We start from the raw sequence: 18,932 nt of genomic DNA, 5'->3' as shown, positions 1-18,932 counted from the left end.
AAGCACAGGCAAATATCTTTTTGATATTCTCTGCTTTCAGCCGAAATCCATCAGACATCAGGAATGATATTTGTCATTCCACGTCCTCTTCTGAATCTGGCTTGAACCTCTGGAAGTTCTCTATCAGTGTATGGTTTCAGCCGTTTCTGTACTACCTTTAGTAAAACTTCACTTGCATGGGATATCAAAGAGATTGTCTAATGATTTCTGCATTTCTTTGGGTCACCTCTCTTTGGAATGGGCACAAATACGAATCTCTTGCAATCATTCAGCCAGATGGTTGTCTTCCAAATTTCTTGGCATAGATGAGTGAGTGCCCGTAGTGCTGTGGATTAATGCAATGGACTGAAAGTTCAGAAACTCTATGGTACAGTTGCTATGAGTCGGAATCAACTCGATGGCACTTAACAACAACAACAACAGCTAAGCTACTCTCCAATTAGCCACTAAATGGCTTGGACTTGAAACTGTTTCTACTTTAACCCTTGCCAGTGGAATGGTGGTGACTCTGCCCACCAGCAGTTAATTGACATTCTAGAATAATCATACAGTTAACACAATTTGGTTATTAGCTGAAATGGTCAGACAACCTTCTGAAGTGTTTGACACCAGGTGTGGAACTATAGGATAAGCACTGTACTGCTCACTAAAAGGTCGGAGGTTCAAATCCACCAGCTGCTCTTCGGAAACGCTATAGAGACTTGCTATGAGTTGAAACAGTCTCAACTACACTTAACAACAACAGCACAACAAGGATGTGGTCACGTATGGATAGCTATGTGAGTATAGAGAAGAAAGAGGAGCTAGCCCCCATGTCTCTCTCATATAATCAGTTAACGGTTCAAATATTCTGCTTTGCCTGAAAACAGAGTTACTAAGGAAAAAGGATTTCCCAAACATCATTTTACATATAACTGTAACCACGGGTTTTGAACACAAAGAAAGTCTAACACAGAAGAAAACCAAATAAGGTTAGAAACAGCCTGGCAGTGCTCACAAAAGGGACCATACCAAAGCTCAGAAGTGTTGTGCAGTCATACCCCATGAGGTATGGCTGTCTTCTGTTTGCCCCCTCCTTGGTTTATCTCCTCTTCAGAACTCAATTCTATAATATGATTTTGCTCTTCTGCTTAGTTTCTGTATTACCAGTTGCCATTGAGTTTATTCCAACTCATGTGTATCAGACTGGAAATATGCTTCATCGGGTTTTCAGTGGCTAATATTTCAGATGTAGGTTGCCATCATTGTTAGGTGCTGATTCATAGCAATCTTAAGATCAATCAGAATGTGCCAGTATCCCAATTGTTACCCTTGAGCCCATTGCTGCTGCCACTGTGTCAATCCATCTCATTGGGGGTCTTCCTCTTTTTCTCCAACCCTCCACTCTACCAAACATGACAGCCTTCTTTATGAACTGGTCCCTCCTGATAACATGTCTGAAGTATGAGAGAAGTCTTGCCATCCTGGCTTCTAAGGAACATTCTAGCTGTACTTTTTTCAACACAGATTTGTTTGTTCTTCTGGCAGCCAATGGTACTTTAAAAATTCTTCAACACCATAATTCAAATGCATCGATTCTTCTAGGTTTGCCTTATTCATTGTCCAACTTTCACATGCATGTGAGACAATTCTCAGTGTTGCTAAATTGAAGAATGAGTTTAATTAGGAAAGTCTTTAAATTGACTATTTATTGATAAAGATAATGAAAATTTAAAGTGCTTGACTTGATTTGATGGTATTTAACAATAATAGTTTATAGAAAGTATATACATGCTCCCTCAGTTAATTTTCACCATCTCAGGAGGAAGATCAGGCAGGTTTTATTATCCCCATTTTATGGGTGGAGAGACCAAAGCTCATAAAAGTTAAGGAACTTGCCCCAAGTCACAAAACTGGTACATGAAGAATTTAAGTTTTCTGATACCAAACCCATGTTCTTGTTTAACTGTTAAGCCATTGAAAATACCATAGTTTGGGTCAGATGCACCTTAGTCCTCAAATGAATAGTTTTGCTCTTGAACACTTATTTAAAGAGGTCTTTTCTGCGGATTTGCCGAATGCAGTACGTCATTTGATTTCTTGGCTGCTGCTTCCTTGAGTGTTGCTTTTGGATCCAAGTAAAATGAAGTCTTTGACAACTTCAGTGTTTTCTCCATTTATCATGATGTTATTTTTTGGGTCAGCAGTGAGAAGTAGATTGTCAGGTGGACTTGGACCTCCGAATTTTCAGTTTGCAGAAGAGCACATTAACTGCACTATCCAGGGACTCTACTTTCAACATTAGTAGTTGCCTTCATCTTCTTTTTCCTACCAAACTCCTGTTCTATCTGGATCCCTGTCTTCAATGAAGCATCCCCTGGTGGGGGGGTGTGCCTGAGCTGAGAGTCACAGACACTAGAGTATACGTATGGGTTAGTCCTATGTGTTCTTCCCAAGAGACATACATGTACGTTTACATAATTTGGGTTGTCCAAGGAGCTTCAAAAACTTCGTGGAAAAATTCCAGAATCTTTTAATTCCATTTTTCATGAACTTTTTGAAGCCCTCTCCTGTATGATCCTTGCCTTCTAAGCAGTTTAGAATCAAGTAACCAGATAAGATAGGCAAGAATTGGATGACTTATACGTAAGCAAATCAACTGACCAGGACAAAATTAATTAATAAGGAACACATTCAAAATGCATTCATTTACAAGGAAATACAGATCAGTTGCTATTAGTAGAGAGAGTAAACAGGCCTTTCAGAGGGGGTGGATTTAAGATTTGTGTATCCAGTAATAACTGAGTCATGCTGTGCTGGACACTGAAACAGAAAATTGGTAAGACATGACTCTGACCCTCCAAAGTGATAAGTCATAGAAAAGATGATATTTGTAAACAGGTAAAAAGTGTCAAAGATTCCAAAAAGATATACAATCAAGGCTTAAGCAAGAAAGCAATGAATTTTGGTTATGGAGGAGGTGGGCATATTCGAGGTGGACTTGAAACACAGGTGGGGTTTCCTATTTTCAGGTAATTCACATTTCACCAGGCTAATGATGCCTCAAAGTGGAAACAGTCATATTAACTGAAGAACTGGAGTTTTTCTGACATTAGTAACATTCTCAGAGCCTATAAAATCTGCTTTCCCCAATATTGTTGGATATCACCAGAGTTGTTGTTGTTAAGCTCCATCAAGTTGGTTCCGACTCATTGCGACCCTGTATAGGGTTTCCAGAGAGTAGTTGGTGGGTTTGAACTGCCGACCTTGTGATTCACAGTCCAGTGCTGATCCTAGAGTGCCATACCAGGGTAGTAGTTCATAAAAAAGCTCTTATTCTCTTTTTAGAAAAATAAACATACATAGTTAATCATTTGTATATAGTTTCAGGAGTTCATGGGCCCTTGAAACAATGTTCTTGAGCCTTTAGGGACTCTTGGCTCTGAGTTTAAGAACTCTTATGGCAGACAGTCCCTGATGTGCTGAAGCCATTGGTGTTCAGAGCTGTGAGATGCAGACTCACACTGCCACAGCTCTAACAGTTAACAAACCAAACCGTGTTCCCCAGAGCCTTTGATGCCCCAGTGCAGACTGATCTGCATAACTCTGAGGGCCAATGCTACTTGCTCCAGCACATGTGCTGACACACAAACACACAATCTGAATGGAGGATGCATATGTGGAAGGTGTATATATTTTTGAAAGTTTCCCTGGTGATTCCGATACTTGTGATGGGTTCCCCACACCCACTCACTGCCTAAGGATGTTATTTTCTGAGGCTCCTCAACCCTACATGCTGAGAGACTTCTGGCAAACTCATCAGACAGGCCCAGACAACTCTGTGTCCTGGCTTTGAGCCCAGTTTAAACTCAGCTCGGGACATCGCTCCAACTCCCCTTCCATACTGTACTAATATCGAAGCTGAATGGCAAAATAACGTCACCGACAAGGAAACTCTAGAAAGCAGACAGTCTTCGAGCATTCTATAACACAGCTTCATTGAGCAGGAGCTGGCCTGGGAGCTTTTGGAATCTGTTGTAATACCTGAGCTGGCTTAATGATGAGTTATTCTGGTCTGAAACTTTTGAAATAGATAAGCGTCTGGAAGTACTGAGTAGGTTGGAAAGAATATCATGCCCCTATTACTCAAGTCCCTACTACTGCTTTTTCTTTTTTTTTTTAACACGCCACAAAGGGTAATTTTTATTTTGTTTTCTTGAAGGTTAGTTTTACTTCAGCCTCAATTCTTTACCTGGGGCAGCACCTGTAGGTCTAAATCGAGGTGGGGGTGTCCGGGCCTTTCGAGCTTCATGAGAACAAAGGTTCCTTACCACCTTACTGTGAATGGCGCAGCTCACACAATAATGCAGTTTCACGTACAGCTGGGAAGCACGTTTGAATCGAAAACTCTCGCTTCGGAAATATGCCTGACTGCTGCGGCCTCTACTATGTTTCGAATGACGAACTTGTCAATGGCCTTGGGCACGCAGCGGGCACAGTTTGTGCAGCGAATATGCTGCACGTGGCCCTTTTTGGCACGATCCTTGTTTCTCCTTTTCTTTGTCATCTTGGAAGGGAGGACCCTGAGAGAAAGAGAGAGAGAGAGAGAGAGAAGTAGAGAGAGCCTACTGCTTTTTATGCATTTAAGTCGACAGGGTTGTTGTTGTTAAGTGCCATCAAGTCCATTCCTACTTATAGTGACTCTGTATAGGGTTTCTGAAGCTATAAATCTTTGTTGAAGCAGGAAGCCTCAACTTTCTCCTGTCTTAAATAAATAAAAGAATGGATTTTGCTCCAATCCTGGGCTGTAGACCTGACTCACAATAGACACAGTAAGCACAGCACCTACCTCCCATTTTTCCACTCCCACCTTAAGAAAGTCCATATGAGCTCTGTTCTCTTTTAAGACCCCTTTCTCATCTGGAGAGAGCAATCCATGCAGAACCAAGTTGTTGTAGTTAGGTGCCATTGAGTTGGTTCTGACTAATAGCAACCATATGTACAATGAACATGTTTCCTGTCCTAGGCCATTCTCACTACTGTTGCTATGTTTGAGTCCATTGTTGCTGACACTGTATCAATCTATCTTGCTGAGGGTCGCCCTCTTTTTTTGCTGACCCTCTACTATGTTGTTGTTGTTGTGTGCTATTCAGTTGGTTCCAATTCATAGCAACCCTGTATAGGGTTTCTGAGGAGCAGCTGGTAGGTTTGAACTGCCTACCATATGATTACTGTTGTTATGTGCTGTGGAGTCGGTTCCGACTCATAGCTACACTGTACAGGGTTTCTGAGGCTGTAAATCTTTATGGGAGCAGAAAGCCTTATCTTTCTCCAGCAGAACAGCTGGTAGTTTCAAACTGCTGTCCATGGGATTAGCAGCCCAATTTGTAATGGTTACTGTTGTTGTTGTTTTTGTTAGGTACCATCGAGTTGCTACTGACCTATAGCAACCTTATGTACAGCAGAACGAAACACTGCCAGATCCTGGGCCAACCTCACTACTATTGCCACACTTGAGTCCATCGATGCTGCCACTTGGCCAATCCATCTCGTTGGGGGTCTTCCTCTTTTTCTCTGACTCTCCACTTTACCAAACATGATATCCATCTCCAGCAACTGGTCCCTCCTGACATTATGTTTGAAGTATGAGAGACGAACTTTGGCTATCTTGGCCTCCAAGGAGCACTCTGGCTGCACTTCTTCCTGAACGGATCTATTGGTTCTTTTGGCAACACCATAACTCAAAAGCATCAATTCTTCTACAGTCTTCCTTATTCACTGTCCAGCTTTCACATGCATATGAGGTTATTGAAAATACCATGGCTTGGGTCTGGCGCACCTTAGTCTTCAAGCTGACATCTTTGCTCTTTAACACTTTAAAAAGCTCTTGTGCAGCAGATTTGCCTAATGCAATACGTTAATTGATCTCTTGACTGCTGCTTCCATGAGTGTTGATAGTTGATCCAAGAAGAATGAAGTCCTTGACAACTTCAATCTTTTCTCCGCTGATAAGAATGTTGTTTATTGGTCCAGTGGTGAGGATTTTTGTTTTGTTTTTTTACATTGAAATGTAATCCACACTGAAGGTTGTGCTCTTTTGTCCAGTGCTTGTCCAACTCTACAGCACCACAGCAGGGCCCAACCCTTTACTTTGCCAAGCATGATATCTTTTTCCAGGGGACTGATCTCCTGATAACATGTTCAAACTAAGTGCTTTTAAGGAGTATTCTAACTGTACTTCTTCCAAGATAGATTTGTTCCTTCTTCTGGCAGCCCATGGTATATTCAGCATTCTTCACCAAAGCCATAATTCAAATGCATTAATTCTTTTCTGGTTTTCCTTATTCATTGTCCAGCTTTCATACGTGTATTATCGTTGTTGTTAAATGCCATTAAGTTGGTTCTGATTCATAGTGACCCTGTGTGGAGTTGGTTCCCAAGGAGCAGCAGGTAGGTTTGAACCACCAACCTTGTGGTTAGCAGCCCAGTGCTTATCCTACAGCACCACACCAATACTCCCTTATACATATTGGTGCTGTTAAGTGCCGTCGAGTCAGTTCCCACCCATAGCAACCGTGAATAGGGTTTCCAAATAGCAGATGGTGAGTTTGAACCACTGACCTTGTAGTTCAAACTGACCATGCTGTCTAGTGCTTACCTAATGCACCACACCAAGACTCCATATATATAGGAGGGGATTAAAAATACCATGTCTTAGGTCAGGCGCACCTTAGTACTCAAAGTGACATCTTTACTTTTGAATGCTCCAAAGAGGTCTTTTACAGCCCAATAAAATATGTCGTTTGATTTCTTGACTGCTTCTCCCATGGGCATCAATTGTGGATTCAAGTCAGATGATGTCCTTAACAACTTCAATGTTTTCTCTATTTATCATGATGTTGCTTATTAGTTCAGTTGTGAGGATTTTTGTTTTCTTGATGTGGAGGTGTAATTCATACTGATGTCTTAGATCTTTATCAGTAGGTTGTGTCATCTGCATGTCACAGGTTATTAAAGGAGTCTTTGTCTAATCTGGCTGCTGATTTTTATTTATTTTTTTATTTAATTTCTTGAAATTGTATTTATTTTGTTGTGAAAAATATACACAGGAAAGCATACACTAATTCAGCACTTTCTACATGTGCAGTTTAGTGATCCTGATTACATTGCATTACACAATCATGCTCACCCTCCCTTTCTTTCTTTCTTTTTTAATGAAGAGAAACTTTATTGTTGTTAGGTGCCATTGAGTCACTTCCAACTCATAGCAACCTTATGCACAACAGAGAAAAACACTGCTCAGTCCTATATCAACCTCATAATTGTTACGTTTGAGGCTATTGTAGCTGCCATTGTGCTGATCCATTTCATTGGGGATCTTCTTTTTCACTGACCCTCCACTTCACCAAGCTTTGGGTCCTTCTCTAGGGACTGGTGGCTCCTGATAATATGTTTGAAGTATGAGAGACAAAGTCTCGCTATCATGTCTTCTATCTTCCTCCGAAGCATATTTGTTTGTTCTTCTGACAGTACATGGTACTTTTAATATTCTTCTCCAACACCATAACTCATATGCTTCGATTCTTTTACAGTGTTCCTTATTCATTGTCCAACTTTCACATGCTTATAAGGCTACTGAAGATACCTAGGCCTGGGTCAGGCATACCTTAGTTCTAAAAATGAACATTTTTACTCTTGACACTTTAAAGAGGTATTTTGCAGCAGTTTTGCCTAATGCAATATGTCATTTGAGATCTTGATTGCTGCTTTCATGAGTGTTGATGTTTTTGACAACTTAAATATTTTGTCCATTTATCATGATGTTATTTATTGGTCCAGTGGTAAGGATTTTTTTTTTTTTTATATTGAGGTGCAACTCATATAAAAATATTTCATCTTTAGTAGTATTTTAACTCCTCTTTGCTTTAAGCAAGCAAAGTTGTACCATCTGCTTATTGCAGGTTGTTAATGAGTCTCCTTCCAATCTTGATGTCACATTCTTCTTTATATAGTCCAGTTTCTCATATTATTGTTGCTCAGCATACAGACTGAATAAGTATGATGAAAGAGTACAACTTGGCACATACCTTTAGTCATTTTAAACTGTTCAGTGCCCCCTTGTTCTGTCTGAACAGCTGCTTCTTGGTGTATGTACAGGTTCCTCATTAGCACAAGTGTTCAGAAATACTCATTCTGCACAATGTTGTACATATTTTGTCATGATCCACACATTTGAAAGTATTTGCTTAATCAATAAAGCACAGTTAAACAATTTTCTAGTATTCTCTGCTTTCAGCCAAGATCCATCTGATGTCAGAAATGATATCCCTCATCCAAGTTCTCGTCCGAATCTGGCTTCAACCTCTGGCAGTTCTCTGTCAATGTACTGTTGCAGTGATTTTTTGAATTATCTTCAGCAAAATTTACTTGCATGTGATATTAATGATATTGTCAGATGATTTCCACATTCCGTTAGGTTACCTTTCTTTGGAATGGGCACAAATATGGATCTCTACCAATCAGTTGGTCAGCTCTTCCATATTTCTTGTCATAGTTGAGTATTTCCTTCAGTGCTGTATCAATTTGTTGAAGAGTTTCAGTTTATATTCCATCAATTCCTGGAACCTTGTTCTTTGCCAATGCCTTTATTGCACCTTGGACTTCTTCCACCATTACAATTGGCTCTTGACCATATGCTACCTCTTCAAATAGTTGCACATAAACCATTTCTTTTTGGTACAGTGACTATGTCTTTTTTCTTCCATCTTCTCTTAATGCTTTCTGCATCATTCAATATTTTTTTTGCCATTGAATACTTCAGTATTGCAAGTCAAGTCTTGAGTTTTAATTTCAGTTCTTTCAGTCTGAGAAATGCTGAGTGTGTTCTTCCTTTTTGATTTTCTAGCTCCATGTCTTTGCACATTTCATTATACTTGACTTTGTCTTCTCCAGCTGCCTTTATAAATATTATATTCAGCTCTTTTACCTCCTCATTTCTTTCATTTGCTTTAGCATCTCTACACTGGAAAGCAAATTTCAGAGTCTCTTCTGACATTCATTTTTGTTGTTGTTGTTGTTAAGTTTTTATTGTGAATTATGTGTTAATTTACATGGGTGAACATTACCTTTACATTCATCGTATTTTGTTTCATTGCAATGGATCTCCGCTCCTGGACTGCAAAATCAGCCGCTCCCCTCCTTTTGTTATCAAGCATCTTAACATCATTTCCCCACTTTTACCCATTCAAACCATGCCTCAATCTTTGTATCCACAAGCCCTGTTGTCCCACGTTTGTGCTTAGATCGTTATTTACCTCTGTCCCAATTAGCCCATGTAAACCTGTCTAGCTATTATTCTCCCATCCGCCTTATTTTTCCTTTCCCCTTCTCCTTCTAGTGTATGCCCTACCCCCAGCACCCGACCTATCCTGTGTCTGTTCCATACCCAGTATTCCACTATTCTGTGTCTATTCCCTACCTTGTGCTCCACATTCCCCTCCCTCCCCCTCACCCCACCCCATACACCCTGGTAACCAACAAAATAAATAAATTAATTAAATATATATTTTTAAATAAATAAAAGATAAAAATATTTTTACCCTTATAGTTTGGGTGTTTTTTCTTAATCTTTTACAATAATGGATCTATGCCTTATTTCTCCTTTTGTGACTGGCTGATTTCACTCAGCATAATGTCCTCAAGGTTCATCCATGTTATGCGGTGGCTTGCTGCTTCCTTTTTATTCTTTGTTGTTATTCTTTAGAGTAGCGTAATATTCCATTGTGTGTATGTACCAAAGTTTGTTTATCCATTCTTCCATAGATGGGCACTTAGGCTGTCTCCATCTTTTTGCTATTGTAAATAGTGCTGCTGTGAACATTGGTGTGCATATATCTACTCGCATTATGGCTCATATTTCTTTTGGATAAATACCAAGTAGAGGAATTGCTGGATCATATGGTATCTCTATTTCCAATCTTCTGAGGAAGCGCCATATTGCTTTCCAGAGTGGTTGCACAATTTTGCAATCCCACCAGCAATGTAGGAGGGTTCCAGTCTCTTCACATCCTCGCCAACATTTATTGTCCTCTACTTTTTTGAACTTTGCTATTATTGCTGGTGTGAGATGATATCTCATTGTTGTTTTTATTTGCATCTCTCTAATGGCTAGTGATCATGAACATTTCTTCATTTGTTTGTTGACTGCCCGGATTTCCTCCTTGATGAAGTGTCTATTTTTAAATTGGGTTATTTGTCCTTTTCTTGTAGAGGTGTTGTAGGTTCCTATATATTTTGGAAATAAGTCCCTCGTCTGATGTGTCATTGCAAAAGATTTTTTTCTTATTCTGTGGGCTCCCTTTTTACTCTCTTAATTAAGTCTTTTGATGCACACAATTTTTTAATTTTTAGTATGTCCCATTGATCTATTTTGTCTATTTTTATTTGTGTAAGTTTCAAAATGTTTGGTAGTCTGTGTGTGCCCTGTGTTAGCGCTCTCACATTTCCCCCTATTTTTTCATTGATGGCTTTGTAATTCTAGGGTTCACATTTAGGTCTTTAATCTATGCTGAGTTGGTCACCCTCCTTTTCTGAGTTTTCCTCCCTTATGAACATAAACTCTTGCTCCCTAAAGTGCCTACCTCATTTTTTGAGTTGCTTGTGTCAATTTGCGCTCCTATATAGATAGTACTTACAAGAACATAATGTGCTCAAGGCCGCCCTCTCGTACTAATTAAGCTAAACTATTGTTTGGTTTTAAGAAGACTTCAAGGAATATTTTTGGTTTAAAGATCATTTTAGGATAGTCATTTCAGGGTTTCATCCACCTTCCATGGCTCCAGAAAATCTAAAATCCATGAGGATTTGAAATTCTGTTCTGCATTTATCTACTTTTGATCAAAATTCTTCTATGGAGTGTTTGCTCACAATGTCCAGTTCTGGTGTCATGGCAAAGGAGGCAGCTGTTCATGGAGGTTATTAAGCACACATTCTCTTTTTGTTGTGAGAGATCAGTTGTTGTGTCTTGGATGGCCACTTGCAAGCTTTTAAAACCCCAAGCACTCTATACAATGAACTAGGTGGTAGAATAGAAGCACTAAATGTGTTATTAGGCCAGTTAACTGGGATGTCACAAGAAACTCTGACCCTAATCCTTCAAACCAAAGAGGCAAATCCCATGAGGTGTTTGGTTGTATACACACAGCCTCAGCAGCTACTCTTTGCCTTTCTGTCATTGTTGTAAATCTATCTATCACACAACTTTCACCAATTCAAAATTTTATAGGTGTATAACTTGACAAGAGCATGGTGGTTCCATACGATAAGTACAGAAATGTGGAACACAAGTTTGGCAGTTCAAGCCCACCAGCCTCTCTGTAGGAAAAAGATGAGGCTTTCTGCTCTTGTAAAGACGTAAAGCCTCGGAAACCCTATGCATGATAGCACTTAACAACAACATAACTTCTTGACAGCAATTCAATAATTAGCTATGCAACCTTACCCTAAATCAATGTGATATTTCTTTCGGTTAACTTTGCCCTCCACCTCCATTCCCACTTTTTGCTTTTGCTTCTGACACCTGATACACCTGGTGTTTAATTCTGGCTTTTTATATAAGTGAGGTTATGTAGTATTTGCCCTTTTTGTGATTGACTTATTTTGCTCAGCATAATGTCTTCAAACTCCTTCCATGCTGTGGCATGTATCAAGACTTAATTTCTCAAACTGGAAAGTAATATTCCATTGTATGTATGTACAATGTTTATCCATTCATCTAGTTGATAGGTGTTTCACTATTTAACTATTGTGAATAATACTGCAATGAACATTGTTGTGCAAGCCTCTGTGGCTGCTTTCAAATATTTTGGATATACACCTAGAAGTGGAGTTGCTGGATCATATGGTAGTTCTGTTTTCAGTATTTTGAGAAACTATTCTTTATATAGTCCAGCTTCTCTAATTATTTGCTCAGTATACAGATTGAATAAGTATGATAAAAGATACTACCATGAAAAGAAAAGAAAAAAAATTAAAAGATACTACCATGACACACCCTTTACTGATTTTAAACCATGCCGTGTATACATTGTTCTTTGCAAATGACAGCCTCTTGGTCTATGTACAGGTTCTGCATGAACAAAATGAATTGTTCTGGAATTCCCATTTTTCACAATGTTATCCATAATTTGTTATGATCCACACAGTCGAATGCCTTTGCATAATCAGTGAAAAACATAGATAAACATCTTTCTGGTATTTTCTGCTTCCATTCAAGATCTATCTGACATCAGCAATGATATCCCTCATTCCAGGTCCTCTTCTGAATCCATCTTGAATTTCCTGCAGTTTCTGTTGATGTATTGCTGCAATGAAATGCTACTTACATGTGATAATGAGGACATTGTTTGACAACTTATTCATTCTCTTAGATCACTTTTCATTGGTTGGCCAGGTAGCTGTCTTTTAAATTTCTTGGCATAGTGAGAAGTGAGAATTTCTAGCGTTGCATCAGCTTATTGAAACATTTCAGTTGGTATTCTGTCAATTCCTAGTGCCTTGTTTTTTGCCAGTGCATTCAGTGCAGCTTGGGCTTTTTTTTTAATGCCAATGTTTTTGTGTGTTTTTAAAAATGTTTTATTGTGAATTATGTGATAGTTTACATGGGAGAACATTAGTTATACATTCATCGTATCATCCTGTCGTATGTCTTTTCATTGCCATGGTTACAATCCCCTCCATGCATCATCAACCAACCACAGGGTAAGCCCTGCAAGCCTGCCCCCCCCCCCCCCGCCCCCGGTCGTCAGCACACAGCCCCTCTCCCTCTCTGTGTCTAAAGTCCCCTGCCACTCCATCTCTCCATGTCGTCATCTCTGCCTCCATCTCTGGCGTCACTGCTTCTTTGGGTAGGGTCCCACACACGGCTGTTCCCCCTTGATGGTCTCTGCTCCTAGACTGAAAAGTTAATCACTCCCCTCCTTGCTACAAAATGTCTACCTTTACATTTCCAACCCTCACACAAGCAGTCCTGATAACAATTATTCACTATTGTGTCACAAGAGACCTATCTGCATTTCCTTTCATCAGCTCCGCCCAGACAGATTGGGTACTACTCAGTGAAGATTCTACCTTCCTCCATGCCCTCTGGATCTAGGTTCCCTCTTGAAAGCTTATAAGCCAGTCACTTCTTGCCTTTGAAGCTCCCCCCCCCCCCCTTTTGGGTAGCCAATGTCCAAGTTGCCCATCCCTGTCTACTCTGTATGGAGGGGGTGGGAATGATTCTCGCTGTAAAGCTTGTACCCTCTTTTGAGCTACTACATCCATAGGTGTAGGTCAAGTTCATCAAATTGTACCAGATTACTCTTTTTTCTTCTTCTAATTGAACTCTGATCATCCAGTCATTGAAGCCAGGTCAAGTGGGTATTATCTGCAAGTGTGGGTGTTCTTGTGCATATGCCCTCTTTTCTTATCAGCTGGACGCTTCACTCTCCACTCTAGTCCTCTGTGGCTATGTCACTGACTCTGGGCCCAAGAGTCCCCAGATCTTGCCATACTGCTGACCAACCAGGTTTCCACCCGGGTTCACAGGAGTCTATTGAACGTTATAGGGCTTAGCTCACAACTTCATTGCTGTTTTTCCCTCTCTTCCCCTTATCGGTGACAAATGTCACCAATCAGAGCATGCATTCCCATTGAGTTTTAGTCTTGGAAGGGGGTTTGCTCTGAGGGGACCTGACCGCTTGCCTTGATGTCTCCTGAGTGAGCAACTTGCTTGTTCTTGTAGTAATCAGTTGGTCTGCCTGTATTGTTTTGTATTTTTCTTGTCGGTCTTTCTTTCAAGAAGTATCTTCTGTTCTTCTAGCTGCTCCAGGCTGGTCTGCTTGTCCTTTCAAGTGGAAATTTCTCTCCTCTCAAGATTCTGGATGCTGTTCAGGATTCAATCTATGGTCTTATGCAATGCAGAGGCTCTGCAGGAAGCCCCCTTCACTGGACACATTGTAGCCCCATAGGAGCTCTGGTAGTGTAGTGGTTATGAGTCGGACTGTGAACCGCAAGGTCAGCAGTATGAAACTACCAGCTGTTCCGTGGGAGAAAGACGAGGCTTTCTGCTCCCGTAAAATTTTACAGCCTCTGAAACCCTGTACAGAGTTGCTATGAGTCGGAATCGACTCCACGGCACATAACAACAACAAATTATAGACAGACGACAGATGCCAATGGTTTTTGGTCAAATACTACATTCTGAAATGGTTGAACATCTACCAATTCTTTTTGATACAGTTACTGTGTGTATTCTTTCCACCTTATTTTGATGCTTCTTGTGTTGTTCAATACTTTGTCCATAGAATTCTTCAGTATTGCAGTTTGAGGTTTGAATTTTTTCTTTAGCTCTTTCAGCTTGAGACATGCCAAATGTGTTCTTCCCTTTTGGTTTTGTAAGTTCAAGACTTTGCACATTTCATTATAATACTTTATGATTTCATATATTGGGTAAAACTATATTTTTATACACATGATGCACATTTTTATGGTTGTTTGCCAATCCTTTTCTCCCCCACATAATCTTTCTTACATGTTGCTGTAAAAATAAAAGGCATAGTGCATTAAAAAAAATATCTGTGGCGAGTGAGTGGTTAGCAAGCCAATGTAGAAGGTGCATGTTGTATAAAACTACAATTGTCTGAAATGTTATTTGGTAGTACGTATGGTTGTTGCTGTTGTTATGTGCCTTTGAGCTGGTTTTGACCCTGTATAGGGTTCTAAGGAGTGGCTGGTGGTTTTGAACCACTGATCTTGTAGTTAGCAACCTAATATTTATCTTACCGTACAACACAGAAGCCTTAAAAATGTGTATACCCTTCAACCCAGCAAGCCTACTTAAAGGAATTCTACGTCAGGAAATTATTATGGATCTATATAGATATTTAGCTACAGGACACTAAATAATATATGTGTATTCTTGATGTGGCGCTGTAGGATAAGCACTCGACTGCAATGTTGGTTTGAACCTCAAGGTCAGCAGTTCAAATCCACCAGCTGCTCCTTGGAAATCCTATGTAGGGTTGCTGAGTTGGAACTGACTCAATGATACTTAGCAACAACAACATCAAAGGGGTATTATGTAGATGTCCTGATGGCACAGTGGGTAAAGCACTTGGCTGCTAACGAAATGTTAGTGGTTCGAACCCACCAACTACTCCAAGGGGGAAAGATGTGTCAATCTGCTTCCATAATACTTATGGACTTAGAAACTCTATGGGACACTTCTCTGTCTTACGGGGTCGACAAGAGTCAAAAGCATTGAGTTACAAAGTACTGTTGTTGTTGTGTGCCGTGGAGTTGGTTCCGACTCTTAGCGACCCTGAACAGGGTTTCCGAGGCTGTAAATTTTTACGGGAGCAGAAAGCCTCATCTTTCTCCCGCGGAACAGCTGGTAGTTTCGAACTGCTGATCTTGCGGTTCGCAGCCCGATTCGTAACCACTACGCTACCAGAGCTCCTTTATGAAATATTATGAGGCGGTAAAAGAGCTGAACAGAAAAATTCAAAGGGCAGCTCAAGAAGACAAAGTCAAATATTATAATGGAATGTGCAAAGACCTAGACTTAGAAAACCAAAAGGGAAGAACCTGCTTAGAATTTCTTTAAAAAGAAGTGAAGAAAAAATTCAAGCCTCAACTTGAAATAATGAAGGATTCTGTGCGCAAAATACTGAATAATGCAGAAAGTTTCAAGTGAATGTTGAAGGAATATACAGAGCCACAGTACCAAAAAAGAAACGGATGATGTTCAACCATTTTACGAAATAACTTATGATCAAGAGCTGATGGTACTGAAGGAAGAAGTACACTCAGGCAAAGAACAAGGTTTCTGGAATTGATGGAATACAAATTGAAATCTTTCAACAAACTGATACAGCATTGTAGGCACTCACTCATCTCTGCCAAGAAATTTCAAAGACCACTTCCTGGGGTAATCCAACAGGGCAAGAATGTGGAAATCATTGAATAATATAATTAATATCACATGCAAGTAAAATTCTGCTAACGATAATTAAAGAACAGCTGCAACAACACATTGACAGGTAGTTAATTCCCTAACTACCAGAGTTTTAAGGAGGTCTGGTAGCGTAGTGGTTATGAATCGGGTTATGAACCACAAGGTCAGCAGTTTGAAACTACCAGCTGCTCCGGGGGAGAAAGATGAGGATTTCTGCTCCCGTAGAGATTTACAGCCTTGAAAACCCTGTTCAGGGTCGCTATGGGTTGGAACCGACTCTATGGCACTTAACAACAACAACAAAACCAGAGTTTTAAGCCGGATTCGGATGTGGAATGAGGGATATCATTTTTGACGTCAGATGGATCTTGGTTGAAAACAGAGAATACCAGAAAGACGTTTACCAGTGATTTATTGACTATGTAAAACTTTCAACTGTGTGGATCATCACAAGCTATGGGCAGCATTGCGGAGAATGAGAATTCCAAACAAGAGGCAGTTATTCTACCAGAACAAGTGTACACTGAATGGTTTAAAATCAGGAAAGGTATGCACCAGGGTTGTGTTCTTTCACCATACTTATTCAATCTGTATGCTGAGCAACTAATCAGGACTATATAAAGAAAAGTGTGGCATCAGGATTGGAAGAAGACTAATTAACAACCTGTTATATGCAGATGATACAACCTTGCTTGCTGAAAGCAAAAAGGGCTTAAAATATTTAACTGATAAAGATCAAATACTACAGTCTTCAATATGGGTTGCACCTCAATATAAAGAAAATAAAAATCCTCACCACTGGACCAATAAATAACATCATGATAAATCAAGAAAAAGATTGAAGTCGTCAAGAACTTCATTTTGCTTGGATCCACAATCAACACTCATGGAAGCAGCAGTTAAGAAATCAAACAACGTATTGCATTAGGTAATTGTTGCTGCAGAAGACCTCTTTAAAGTATTCAATAGCCAAGATCAGTACGAGGACTAAGGTGTGCCTGATCCAAGCCATGGTATTTTCAATAGCTTCATATGCATGTGAAAGTTGGACAGTGAATAAGTAAGACTGTAGAAGAATTGATGCATTGGAGGTATAGTGTTGGTTGTTGTTGTTGTTAAGTGCCTTCGAGTTGGTTCCGACCCATAGTGACCCTGTACAGGGTATCCGAGGGTGTAAATCCTTACGGGAGTAGAAAGCCTCATCTTTGTCCCGCGGAGTGGCTGGTAGTTTCGAACCGCTGACCTTAAGGTTCGCAGCCCGATTCGTAACCACTACGCTATATTAAAAGTACTATGAACTGCCAGAAGAACAAACAAATCTGTGTTGGAAGAAGTACAGCCAGAGTGCGCCTTAGAAGCCAGGATGGTGAGATTTCATATCTCATACTTTGGACATATTATCAGGAGGAGTCCCTGAAGAAGGACATTGTTGTTGTTTGTTGGAGGACATTTACCGTTGAATTGATTCTGACTCATAGTGACCCTGTGTAGGATTTCCGAGGAGCAACTGGTGAGTTTGAACCACCGACCTTGTAGTCCAGCGCATTATGCTTGGTGAAGTGGAGGATCAGCAAAAAAGAGATGAGATGGAGTGCATTCAAAGCTGTGACCTTTCAGAAGCAGACTGTCTTCCAAGGTGCCCCTGGGTAGGTACAGACTGCCAACCTTTTGGCTAGTAGTTGAGTGTGTGTGTGCCCCCCACCTAAAAGCTAAAACTGCTTCAAATCGATTCCAACTCATAGGGACCCTATAAAGGGTTTCTGAGACTGCAAATCTTTACAGGAGCAGAAAACCTTATTTCTCTAGGAGCAACTGGTGGGTTTGAACTGCTTATCCTATAATGCCACCATTAACCCTCATAATTTTGGTTATTTGTTTAGCCAAATGATAGTGTTCTTTTACCCCTCAGGATGGTACCAGTAGGGAAAGCCGGTAGCTTCAAATGTAATCTGGCAATGAGCTGTGTCATTTCCAGAGTTCAAATAGAAGTTTCTTGAATTTGAAAGAATGTGGTTTAGCCTTTTGTGATATAGTAATGGTAGAATTACAAGAGTGTGGATGGCAGAAAAAGTCTTGCAATTGGCTGCTAACCCAGAGGTTGGCAGTTTGGACCCACCCAGTACATCTGGAAAAGCAATGATCTGTAAAAGTTACAACCGAGAAAACCTTATGGCCCAGTTCTATTCTATAACACATGACACTGCCATTAGTTGGGGAGGGAGGCATGGGGGCGCTGACTCAGTGCCAGCTAACAACAATGCAAGGACTGTATCTAGAATCAAAGAATGACTGACATATGTATGATCTCAGACAAGTGATGAATCCTCTTCCAATTAAAATGGCAGTTTTGTGGAATTTAAGGCCATAATGATTAATGTAGCCATAAAAATAATCACTGATATCTACAGAGTTTAAAAATAAATTAGGGTCCCAACACCCATAACCCCAGTCTAATCATGGGGAAAACATCAGACAAACTCAACTTGAGGGACAGTCTGCAGAGTACTACTCAAGGTGTCAAGGTCATGAAACACAAGGCAAGCCTGACAAATTGTCTCAGACCAGAAGACACCATGAAAATATAACCAAACACAATGTGGTACCCTGATTTAGGTCCTGGAACAGAAAGAAATGAACATTAGTGGAAAAACGGGTGCAATACAAATCATTCTGGAGTTTACTTGTTAGTAATGTGCTGATGTTGATTTCTTAGTTTGCACAAACAGATCATGTTTGATGTAATGTAATGTAAGATGTTACATCAGCTATTTCAAGAGGTAGCATATAAGCAAGAGCCAATGATACTGAAGGAGGAAGTCCAAGGTGCATTGAAGGAATTGGCAAAGAACGAGGCACAGGAATTGATGGAATAAAAATTGAAATCTTTCAAGAAAGTGAGGCGGCACAGGAAGCACTCACTCATCTCTGCCAAGAAATTTGGAAGACAACCATCTGG

At 40.1% G+C, this 18,932-nt stretch overlaps 1 pseudogene; it reads right to left on the bottom strand.

Annotated features, from left to right (window-relative positions):
* Positions 1-4,208: 4,208 nt before the first annotated feature.
* LOC102835594 lies at positions 4,209-4,546 on the bottom strand (annotated as a pseudogene).
* Positions 4,547-18,932: the final 14,386 nt, after the last annotated feature.

This window comes from Chrysochloris asiatica, unplaced genomic scaffold, assembly GCF_000296735.1.
Source record: "Chrysochloris asiatica unplaced genomic scaffold, ChrAsi1.0 scaffold00094, whole genome shotgun sequence".
Taxonomy (NCBI): Eukaryota; Metazoa; Chordata; class Mammalia; order Afrosoricida; family Chrysochloridae; genus Chrysochloris; species Chrysochloris asiatica.
Note: the sequence above shows the minus strand (reverse complement) of the source record. Positions and strands in the feature narration are given on the sequence as shown.